Source organism: Rhinopithecus bieti, unplaced genomic scaffold (genome assembly GCF_001698545.2).
Source record: "Rhinopithecus bieti isolate Rb0 unplaced genomic scaffold, ASM169854v2 scaffold_24999, whole genome shotgun sequence".
NCBI classification, from domain to species: domain Eukaryota; kingdom Metazoa; phylum Chordata; class Mammalia; order Primates; family Cercopithecidae; genus Rhinopithecus; species Rhinopithecus bieti.
This window is the reverse complement of record NW_016811342.1, coordinates 84,044-95,975: the sequence shown is the minus strand read 5'-3', so window position 1 is coordinate 95,975 and position 11,932 is coordinate 84,044. Positions and strand designations below refer to the sequence as shown.

Sequence of the window (11,932 nt, the reverse complement as noted above, 5' to 3'; positions counted from 1 at the left end):
GAGAGGTTCTTCTCTGTTAGATGGACAGATTTATATACTTTCCCATGGAAGGTTAAGTAAACTGAAATCTAAGATACATGAAGAAATCCTAAGTGGAAAGGCCACTTAGTAGTTTACAGCGGTGTCGTAAGTGACAGGATGATAGGAGTGTGGTAAGTGATCAGGATAATAATCTGCTTAGTAAGAGAAACAATTTGAATTTTAGAAGGAAATTGCTTTACCATTTGCAAATTAAGGTTATTAAAATAGAGTGAATTTCAAAATGCCTTTTTAATGACAACATGTGAACTTAATTTGTTTTAATAAACCAAAATTGTTGTTACTGTGTTCAGGCTATTTTACACTGAATATGTATCTTGCCACTGATGATAATTTGTCCCATCTTAACCCAAGGTTACAGGTAACAATATACTGTTGGGTGACAGTGGAATAACATCTCTAGTGATCCCTTTGTCAGTGGTCTTTAACTTAAAATAATTTAGAGAATATGGTTTCTACAACTTACAGTTTTGTTTTGTTGTAACTACAGGTTATTATGAGGGTTGTAACAAAGATTATGAGTATAGTGGAGCTGTGTGTTTCTGAATTCTGAACAACTATTTACAAAATTTTATCCTACTTTTTTCTGTTGAACATATGACTTCTCTGGTCTGCTAAACACATACAGACCTTTAATTTTGTTTTACATGGATTTAAATATACAAATATATCACTATGAAATAAACTTTAGGTGTAACAGATTTATAGAGAAAGTAATCGTATTTGTTTATGGTTGTGTACCTACTTTGAGAAGAAAAGAAAAATATTAGAGTGAAATAGATAATTTTACAAGTGTTGATCAGTTACCAAGATACCAGAAACTTCAAAGATTTTGAAAGCAAATCTATTTTCTCTGCTGTATATTAAATTCATTCATCTAAAATGTTATTGCTCCTGGCTTAGAATCATCTTGTGCAAATTCTATTTTTTTGTTGTTTGTTTGTTTGCCTGTTGCTCGCCATAGACATAATATGTAATTTTCATCTAATTTCATAAAACATTCTTTGTATAATTCCCTCAGAGATTATGAAAGTGACTTTGATAATATTTAATGGTGTTCACAAAATAATTTTCACATGTGAGTAATTTCATAGTGCGTGTATTGTATGTTATTTAGTATATTTTATATTTTGTTTGAAGTAGAGAATGCTATTTAATCCAATTTTTGTTTAGTTATTGTTCATTTTACTTTATAAAATTGACATAATTGAGTTTATTAAATTTATTGAGCCAATTTATTGAAGTAAACAGTTGAATGTTTCATAAGTCATCAGGTCTTTTTGGCATATACATGAAGTAAACAAAGACAATACTAGCTATGTAACAGAAGCTACATAATTAGAAGTAAATATTCTTTTTGAAATTAGCCTGTGGTCTCAGGTGAAAAATGGAAAGTATCTGTTGTAAAAACAATGACATTAATTCTGCATATGAAGAGAGCATAATTGCACCCATGTTGCACAGTTGACTCTCACAATTGAAACAAGATGAAGAGATGGACATTTTAGCAAAACTAAGTGAAAACCTTGTAAAATTTTCAGATTATGTTTCTACATTTCAACATCTACTAGGGGAGGTAGAGGGCAATTCTATGCAGTCAAACCTGGAATTGCTGACACGTGTTAAGAGTGTGCACCACAGGCATCGAAACCTAAAATACCCTGAACTATTTTCATATAGATTAACAAAATCTAAAATATGGTTTTAGGGCCAGGCACGGTGGCTCATGCCTGTAATCCCAGCACTTTAGGAGGCCAAGGTGGGCGGATCACGAGGTCAGGAGATCAAGACCATCCTGGCAAACACGGTGAAACCCCGTTTCTACTAAAAATACAAAAGATTAGACGGGCGTGGTGGCGGGCGCCTGTAGTCCCAGCCTCTCGGGAGGCTGAGGTAGGAGAATGGTGTAACCCTGGGAGGCAGAGCTTGCAGTGAGCCAAGATCGCGCCACTGCACTCCAGCCTGGGCGACAGAGTGAGACTGTGTCTCAAAAAAAAATACATATATATGGTTTTAGTCATCCTCCTCTATATTCTGGCTTAGAACTATTTCAAGTAGATTTAATTCTAGATCTTTTTTTTTTTCTTTTTTTTGAGATGGAGTCTCGCTCTGTCACCCAAGCTGGTGTGCAGTGGCATGATATCTGCTCGCTGTAACCTTCGCCTCCTAGGTTCAAGCAGTTCTCCTGCCTCACCCTCCTGAATAGCTGAGACTACTGGTGCCCACCACCAGGCCCAGCTAATTTTTTGTATTTTTGGTAGAGATGGGGTTTCACCGTGTTAGCCAGGATGGTCTTGATCTCCTGACCTCATGATCCACCCACCTCAGCCTTCCAAAGTGCTGGGATTACACGTGTGAGCCGCCGCGCCTGTCCTTGGTTTTAGATCTTGACACAGCACATCCTCAACTTACTGTCTCCGAGGATAGAAAAAGCTGTGTGATGGAAGAACAAAACCAAACGTTTGTTATAACCCGAGATTTTATTTCTGCCCTGCTGTCCTGGGCTCTCAGAAGTGTAGTTCTGGCAGACATTACTGGAAGGAGAAGTGGGAAACGATCCTAAATGAAAATTGAGTGTGTGTCAAGACGGTCTTCTTAGGACCTGGCAGGATCAACCTTCAGTTCTGGGTTGATTTGGGGACAGTTGGATGATACATAGAGTGGTTATGCTGCATCAGGTCCTAAAAAAGCCCACTTCTGTCAGTAGTAAAATCCAGTAAGATTGGTATTCTTTTGGACTACGAATTGGGTGATTTTTTAAAGTAATGTAAGTGATAGGTTTGTTCTGTATATTTTAATGATTCTTTCACAAGAGCTGTTCGGCCTTATTTCTATACTGAAGCAGATTCTGAACATCTTAAAATCTGTTCATTATCAGATACTGAAAGATAAAGAACAAGTAAATGAATCTGTTTCAGTTTTTTGGGTAATTTAGCCAGTAAATTTAATCTTACTTCTTTATTCTTTAAGTTTTACTACTGAAGGCCAGAATAGATTTTTTTCTCCTAAACAAGTATAAAGCACGTTCAAGAATGTCACTTTCATAGATATACTATGAATATCAAATTGTCAAGTGTGTGATTCAAGATAAAATATTTGAAGAATTAATATTACCCAACTTGTCCCAATAAAAATGTTAAGTGCCTATTTTAAAAAAAAATCTGCAATTTTGAATTGCATACCTAGCTAAATTTTTTTTAAGATTGAGGATGAGATGTAAGATAATTTATACAAGTAATATAAATTGTTTACTTAAATTATTTACTTAAATAAATCTAATTACATTTAAATAAATTGCTGTTACCTATTAGTATTTGTGTAGTGTACTTTTTTTTAAGTTTTTGCCTTTAAAGCACGTGACAATTTAAACAGAGAATAAAACAAAATTCAATGATTGGGAGGAAAATAAAAGTTTGTATGATGACCTAATTAAGATAATGTAAAGGATAAAATTTTAATATTTGTTTTACACATTTTTGGGCAAAAGTAACCCTGAGATAGTAATGTGCAGAAAATACTATTAATTATATTCTTGGGACTTACTGACTTTGGCACTTAGAGAACCTCCAGCGCAGGCCCAGGATTCCCTAGGTATTTCTCATGGAAATGGAGCAGAAGGCCGTGTCCACAAAGATAAATGGATGCTCACCTTCTAGAGACCAGTAGGTGCAGGTTGCAGAAAGAGTGGGCCCTTTTTGGAGATCCAGGAAGGGGCTGTGGGCACCATCCTAGAAAAGGAGTCTGAAGCTCCATGGAGCCCTCCTGCCTACAGGAGCCACAGAGGGCCCTGAGTGAGGCCAGCCTAGGTTCTCTGTCCTGTCCCTAGCACTTGAGTCCTGCCTCACCTGCTAGCTTTTTCCACCAAGAAATAAGGATGGCAACCCCCAGTGCAGCCCCACTAGAGGAAGGATATCAAGAGTGTCAAGGCCCACACCCACCTTGGTACATTAAGTGACTTTTTGATTAACTAGTCAGTAAGTTAGAGTGGAATGTGCTGCTGCGATCCCCTGAGATCACATTCTAGGAGAAAACCTGGGTGGCACCTGCCTAAGGCTGTACATTGGAGGAAGGATGGTCAGGCCACCTAGGCTTCAGTGAGCATGTGCCCCAAGCCAACCCAGGGAGACATGGGCTTGGCAAGAGCATGCAATAAGGGTGGCATACAGCAGACATGGTGAGCTGTCAGGTGGGCACAGAGGGGTAGGCAGGAGGAGTTCCTGAGGGGGACTCCTGAACTCAGCCCAGAGATCCGCCAGCTTTTTGAAACACAGGCTGTACCTGGAGCTGCAGAGTGAGCATTGTGTAGTCGCCTGGTAAAAGTGAGGTGAGCAGCCAGTCACTGAGCTTTCATTGCCCATTTTTCTGATGAGCAATTTGAGCCCCCAAAGCCACAAGCCAGGAAGGGCAAAGGCACTGGGCTGAGGCATCACCTTTTTTCTTCACTTGGCTCCCATGACCCTCACATCTCCCTGGGCATGCCTTTGAGGAAGAAGATCTCTCTTGTGAATGTAGGCATAGAAGCAGCCAGTCGTGTGTGGTAAGCTCACCCACAGCCACTTTTGTGGGCCCACCTGGGCCTCCTCACTCCACTGGCCTGTGAAACCCAATTGGAATTCCCGAGTCCAGAATCCACATTTGGTTCTAGAACCAAAGTGTTCAGCACCCAGGTCAGAGCAGAAGTGGGCCTGTTAATCCCACTGCACAAGGCCCAAATCAGAGAACTGGCTTGACTGTTCAGCTGTACCCAGGCAGTGTGTGTACTGTTCCAAGCAGGTCCTGTTCTCTTCCTGCCTCCAATTATTTCACCTGCAACTTGTCATTTGTACCAGCTTTTTCTCTACCCCCTCATCCTATGGTTTTTTGAAATTCCTCTGAAGACTGCATGAGCTAAGCTTTAAGGGTCACAGTGCTCTAGCCTACTCAGGCTATGCCAGGAAGGGAGATCTCTCAACCTACCTTGACTCTTAAGAGTCATGTATAAATAGTACCAACTCTAGCAGGAGGGCTGTCACATATTCAGACTCTTTGCTTGGTCTCCATACCAAAAGATACTTTAGAATGATAAGGAAAATAAGACACAGACCTGGCAGTTCTGCCTTTTAAAGAGCAGCCGCAACCTGGTCACCTTGAACCACAATTCCAGGGTCTGGTTCAGCATGTCCCACCTTGGAAAATAGTGGAACTGGGGCCTCAGAATGTCAGGGTCCAGTGAAAGTCTGGAGAAGAGGCACCTCAGCAGCCTGTACACACCCAGTCACACCTGTAACGGGAACAGGCCCTACCAACTATGAAGTCATCTCATTAACTTAGACAACCGTACCAGCAATGTGCACACACTTCAGGCCTTTAGTAAACTGTCAACCCAATGATTCAAGAAAAAGCAAATACTTTTTTGAATCTAGTCTCAGGAAAAAGAACCTCCACTGCCTGAACCAGCCTGTATGATGGATGCAACTGATAGTGTTAACTTGGCTCGGGCATACCTGGAGACTGACCATGTATAAAAAATGCTTCTGAATGTTCAGAGTTCTAAGCTAAAAAATCTAGTAGTGGCCAACCTGGAGATTGTTTTTTATCTATGAGCAACATCTGAGCCCCTGGTCTGTCCCATCCTGTGGCATGGAACATAGGCCACACAGGGAATTGAGGCCATTCCTTTTTTGTTAAATGAAGTCTGACAGGTGAAAGGTTGCTTAGAAAAAAAAGTGCTAAATAAAAATGCTGTACAAACTGCATGCTTTCTGCAAGTGGGCATGGTTATCCTGCTAAGCCCACTGACACTGGACCTTCTCTCCTCTATGTAAGTCCCCAGTAAAATTCCATATCTCATTCACTGGTTCTGAGTCTCTTCTTTGACATCTTGAACCTGGTGCCATTTCCATGGGAGTCGAATTTGACATAACTTACCCCATAGTGAGGAAGGATTTCTGACTGCTCAGTGTGCTTCAAAACTCACCGAGGCATCGGCTATAGAAGGATGCAGTTGTTCTCTTTACCAGTCTCATCCAGGCCTCTTTTCCTTAGATGCACAATCAGTGGAATACCAAAAAAGATGACTAAGAAGCACGTCGTGGTCAGAAGCATGATTAATGCCAGAATAAGCAGTGACCACTTGGAAAGGAAAAGGGAGCATTTTTCTTTCTCCTGTGGGCAGCCCCCAACTTCTGTCATTACTTTCTGGATTCAGGAATGGTTTTTAAGCTCATCTGGCCTCTGGAGGACCCATGGGTCCTGAGTGGTAAACACCTTCACTTAATCCTGCAACAAAGCTTTCTCTTGACAAATACGACCTCTGTGATCATGAGCTTCTAAGCAATCTGGACAGTGCACACCCTGAAAACCTATGAAAGGGAGATGAGTAGGTCTGAGGGAAACAATTTCCCACTTTTTGCCTTGGTAAGTTGAAAACAATTATGATGGCAGACTATATAACTCCTCATCATGTGAGTTTACAACCAAGGGTTTTTAATCCTAGCTGTGAGAGCTCCAAGTGAAAACCAGAAGTTACTTCACTGCATCTATCAATGAATAGATTGCACAACATTTTGTCTATCATACTGAGGAGTCTTCACTGAAGATTTTCCCGTTGAGCATACAAAGACAGGAAAGGGTAAAATAGCAACTCTATGAAATCATTAAATAAAATGTAGAAATGTTCATTTTTGCACATATTTGCATGTATATCTACCCATAAAGCTGATGTTTTCATAATAAGTTATATGTCAAGTTAAAAAAAAATTTTTTTTCTCAGCTGAGCATGGTGGCTCACACGTGTAATCCCAGCACTTTTGGAGGCCAAGGCGGGTGGATCACCTGAGGTCAGGAGTTCGAAATCAGTCTGGCTAACATGGTGAAACACTGTCTTTACTAAAAATACAAAAAAAAAAAAAAAAAAAAAAAATTAGCTGGATGTGGTGGCAGACATCTGTAATCCCAGCTACTTGGGAGGCTGAGGCAGGAGAATCACTTGAACCTGGGAGGCGGAGGTTGCAGGTTGCAGTGAGCTGAGATCACATCACTGCACTCCAGCCTGGGTGACAGAGCAAGACTCCATCTCAAAAAACAAAAAAAATTGTTTTATAACAAAGAAAAGACACATATGGTCCAAACATGCCCTGCTGCAGTGGAGTGGGTGTGGCCCTCTCCTGGGAAAGAAGTCAGTGCCCTAGATTATGTGTGGGGGATCCATTGGGACACAAAGAGGCAGTCAGAGTCTAGGCCTAGCAACACTAAGACTTGCAGCGGGCTTCAGAAAGCAGCAGAAATGGCCCATGACACTGAATGCTAGATGGGCCTGTAACAGTGAAAAATCTGCCCAGGGATCTTAGCAATCCTGCTAGGAGGCCCTGACTATACCCTGGGTTGGAGACTCCTGGGGTAGAGTGGCTACCAGAGAGCCTCAGCAAACGAGTCTTGACCACTATGGCTAAGCCAATCTAAAATAGCTCATCCCTTCTGTTTTACAAAGCAAAATATAGAAAAATAAAGTGAAACAAATGAAATCAAGAGAACGAAAATGAAATTTAAAGATAAATTTAAAGTAATTAAGAAATAGTAAGGACAAACTGAAATAAAGAAAAATAAACAAATGTGATTGAGATCAGTGAAAATAAAATGAAGATAAATACAATAAAATCAAGAGATAAATGGAATAATTTGCAATAAAATAAGAAAATTTTAAGAATTAGAAAATGAAAAAAAATGGAGAAAATAATATGAGGGGATATGAATGGAAATAAAAGAAACAAAAAGAAATTAAATATTACAAGCAAGAAGAATTCTAGAAAATTTGAAATGAAGAGAATGTAATGAGAAAAAAGAAAAATAGAAATAAAATTAATAGAAAAAATGAAAGTAAATAAAAAATAAAGATAAAGGCAAATGCAAAGGGAAATAAAATATTAAAAAGAAAAATAAGACCTGGGAATAATCTACAAAACATTTCACCCAACAATAGCATAATACATAATATTTCTAATTGCGTATGGCATGTGTACTAAGATAGGCAAACTTCTAAGGTAGAGTGCAAGTTTTAGCACAAACAAATGGTAATCATAAAAAGTAGTATTTCTGACTACAATGAAATATAACTGGAAGTTAAAAACCAAAAGAAAACTAGCATGCCTGCATATATATGAAAACTTGACAAATTATTTGGCATACTATTTTTCAAGAATTAGAATGTGCAAGTTTCTGTAGATGTTAATGGTATTCAAAATGATCTACAAATCAATGAGATCTCTTTCAAAAAAACGAATGGAACTTTTTGAAGAAGTACTAAAATATTCTGAAGTGTTTGAGTCAATATTTAGCTGTGTCACCCAGGCTGGAGTGCAGTGTCATAATCATGGCTTACTGTAGCCTTGACCTCTCAAGCTCAATTGATTTTCTCACCTCAACCTTACAAGTAACTGGGACTGCAGGTGCATGCCACCAGGCTCAGCAAGTTTTTGTATTTTTTGTAGAAACAGGGTTTCACCATATTGCCCAGGCTGGTCTCAAACTCCTGGGCTCAAGCAATCCACCTGCCTTGGCTTCCCAAAGTTCTGGGATCACAGGAGTGAGCCACCAAAATATTGCCCTATAATTTCTGTAAACACTCAAAAAAACCACAAGTAGCCAAACAACCTGGAAATAAATAATAAACTCAGGCATAATTCTTTTTTTGTTTAAAAATATATTGCAAATTTACAGTAATCAAAATACTGTGGTGTTGGCATAAAGACAGAAAAATGTTGAAACAAATAAAAGAAGCCACATGCATATACTAAGTTTATCTTAAATGAGGGTTCCAAATTCTCATGTTGCAGAACTTTCTCCTTCAGCAAAATTGGGTTCTTGTCACGTAACTAGGAAAGATAAGGCTCAGGGACACTCTGAAGGATGAGGAATAGAGTTGATTGGGTTAAAAAACAGAAAAAAAAAAAAAAACCCTCAACAAAGTAAGTCGGAGTCCTATTTACAGGCTCCACCTCCTAGATTGGTGAACACTAGACCATCACACAGAAACTGAAGAGGCCAGGCTCCTCCTCCCTGCACAAGGGGTAAACTTTCCACGGCTCCACTCCCTTCCCCCAGTGTGCAGGTGGACATTATTCAGAGAGAATCAGTTAGAAAAAGGCAGGCTTCATCTGGGACCAGCAGTCTGATTTTTTAGCCTTCAGGCTGTTTTAGGCTTGAAGATGGGGTTTCGCCCAGGACCCTTGGCTGTTTTCTAACTGTTATTTCCCTCTCTAAAGAAGTACATCTAACTGCTGTTTAGAATCAAAATAAAGATGAGGACAAAAAACACTTTTAACTGCTTCCTGCTGACAGGGAGCACTGTTTTGGAAAAATGGCAGTCAGATCTCCCTAAGAGGCCTATCTAAGTGTCCCCTATGAAAGGGGCCATTGTCCAAGGCTGTGGTTGTGTGACTGTTTGAAGTTTGGTAGCCTGAAGGTGGGAAGAATCAAACTGGGTTATTAAAAAGCATGTATTAAAACAAAACAGGGAAGGTGGCAAGGACAGCTCAAAAATTCCAAGGTCTTTTACCAGTTTGCATAGGGAGAGGGGGGCCAAAAGCCCAACTGGGGAAAAAAAGAAAAAGAAAAACCTTTTACCCTTTTGCCAGCATGTCAGGCTTCTGGGTTCTTTTGTTCTGAGTCCAATCCTAAGCCACTCAGTGTAAGGTTTGGGAAATTAATTCTTCCAAGCTTGGAGGATGCATCTGAGGGGACTGCCCCATAGTATGAAGACATGATTACCTATCTGTAAAGAGAAGACAGAGGAGATAAAAGGAAAACAGCATGTTTTCAAAGGAGTCCCAAGGGTTCAGGATACATTTGAAAAGGGTATAGACTGAAGATGAATGAATGACTACTCATCTAGAAAGAGAGAAGCAGGTGTCCCTGGTTCCTTTTTCATCCTAGCAAATACCCAGGGTATGTTGACAGATAGAAGAAAGAATGTTCTCTTTTCCCCTTCCATCCTTGTATCCCCAAGTCCCAGTGATTGTGACAGGGTGCCACCCATGTCACCCAAGCAGCTTTCACCCCGGTTAACAGGGAGGCCTAGGGGGGTGGAAATATTTGCTCTTACTCTATCTCTCTGCTGTCTGTGGTTCTGGAGTTGACTAGACCTCATTTATTCCACAGATCGTAGCATGATCTTTATCTATGAAATGGGAGGCTTGGCTTAATCGGCTGGAATTAGTCATGCTCACCTGCACTGTGCCTTTTAACCTCCATTTTCATCTACCTGTGGATTTCTCAGATCCCATATTCTTTCCTAGGGCTTCAACCTGAAGCTTGGAATTGAGGTTGGGACAAAAATATGTCTCAGAGGATTGCATAGACTCCTTATGAGCTGAATGCTAAGATGAAGCTGTGGAATTGAGTCCTCTTTCCACAAGGGAGAGAAAAGAATGTCTTTTGCCACACCCAGATAACTAGTGGCTATAGTTATGCTTACTGAGATTAGGATGGGCACCCAATTTATTCCCATCACTCTGCAGGATTTGCAGAATAATTGCCCAGAAATAGAATATTAATCCAGATTTTACATTACCCATCCCTTTTTGTTTCTTCTGAGCTACAGTTGAAGATCGCTAGTTGGTTCACAGGAATAAACAGGGTTGGTCTAAAATGTAGGCAAAAACTCAAAACTAATGAGTTTAGAATTTAATGACAAATGTATAATAAGTTTTGAAACATAATCTTTATCCAGTCCTCTTTTCTGTTAATAACAAATCATGATAGGACTGAGTTATTTGTGAAATAAACTTCAGTCTTATACTTGGCCTGATTATTTGCATAAAGTGCAGCAACAATAATTATTTTTACATAGGTCTTTTACATTGGCTTTGATGGAACTCTGTTCCACAAGAAATTTTGGATTGGACTTTCTAAAGTCAAGCCCAGCCATGGGTTTGTACTATCAAATACTTACGAGTTGGGTGATCCTCTCCTCTTGAGGTCCCAAGATAAACTTGGGGCTCCTGGGCCTATCAGAAAGTGTCATTCTTTACTTACCACAGATAGGAACCCTGCACAAGGACTGTATAGATGAGGTGTGAGGCCAGTTTTTCCAACAGGCTTTTATTGGCTCTGCAAGTTGAGCTTGATTCCATAAAGGGAAGCATACCCGATGCAAACAGCCATATTGCCGTAGGTTAAGAATACTCACATTATTTTTCAAATTCTGGAGAAGCCAGGCAGAGAGACAAACATGCTCCAAATTTTGTTCACAGGAGTGCACCTTAGTGAAATATTAAAGGCTGTAAATAAGCTCAAAATAAGTTTCCTTGATGCTGGTAAACAATACAATGATCAGTAATGTTACAAGCAAAAGTCAGAAAGATTACTTCAGTTTTCTATTAGTCCAGTCCATTCAGTTAACTCTTGTTTTGTTTAATATTCATGAACATTTTAGCTCTTCATGAGTCCTGTACGTTTTTCCTATATTCCAATGTCACAAGCTCCAAGGTTATCAGAAGCATGCATTTGAGAGCACCTGTCAAAGTTCTATAGCTGATTAAAAACCATTTTTTTGAAAAAAATCAAAACAAGACAACAATTGTCTGTGTATAACAAAATGTCCCAGGTAGTTACAGTCAGAAACATGATTGACAAAAACTTTGGTTATTTCTGTGGTTTACAATAACTTAACAACCTTAATTGTGGTATATCATATACTTCAGACATTAGAATTTTAGAAATCCCATACAATTTTGGAACATGTGTTAGTATTATTCACCACAATATCATCTAAAGAATATTGAACACCATTTCGGCAATTCTATGTAACTAAACCTGTCATATAATCCTATTTACTTCTCTTGTGGATACTCCAGGAGCCCTCTTTAGCATCCAAAAGCCAGGAATTAGGAAAGACAATTTTGTAACTAGAGTTTGA

General features: G+C 39.5%; 1 long non-coding RNA gene across 1 annotated transcript; it reads right to left on the bottom strand.

The window, feature by feature from the left end:
* Positions 1-8,764: 8,764 nt before the first annotated feature.
* LOC108543337 (uncharacterized) lies at positions 8,765-11,236 on the bottom strand. The gene is made up of 3 exons (XR_001889536.1): positions 11,204-11,236; positions 9,640-9,787; positions 8,765-8,915 (listed from the first exon to the last, which is right to left on the bottom strand). It is a non-coding gene; the product is annotated as an uncharacterized LOC108543337 (long non-coding RNA).
* Between the last annotated feature and the right edge of the window lie 696 nt (positions 11,237-11,932).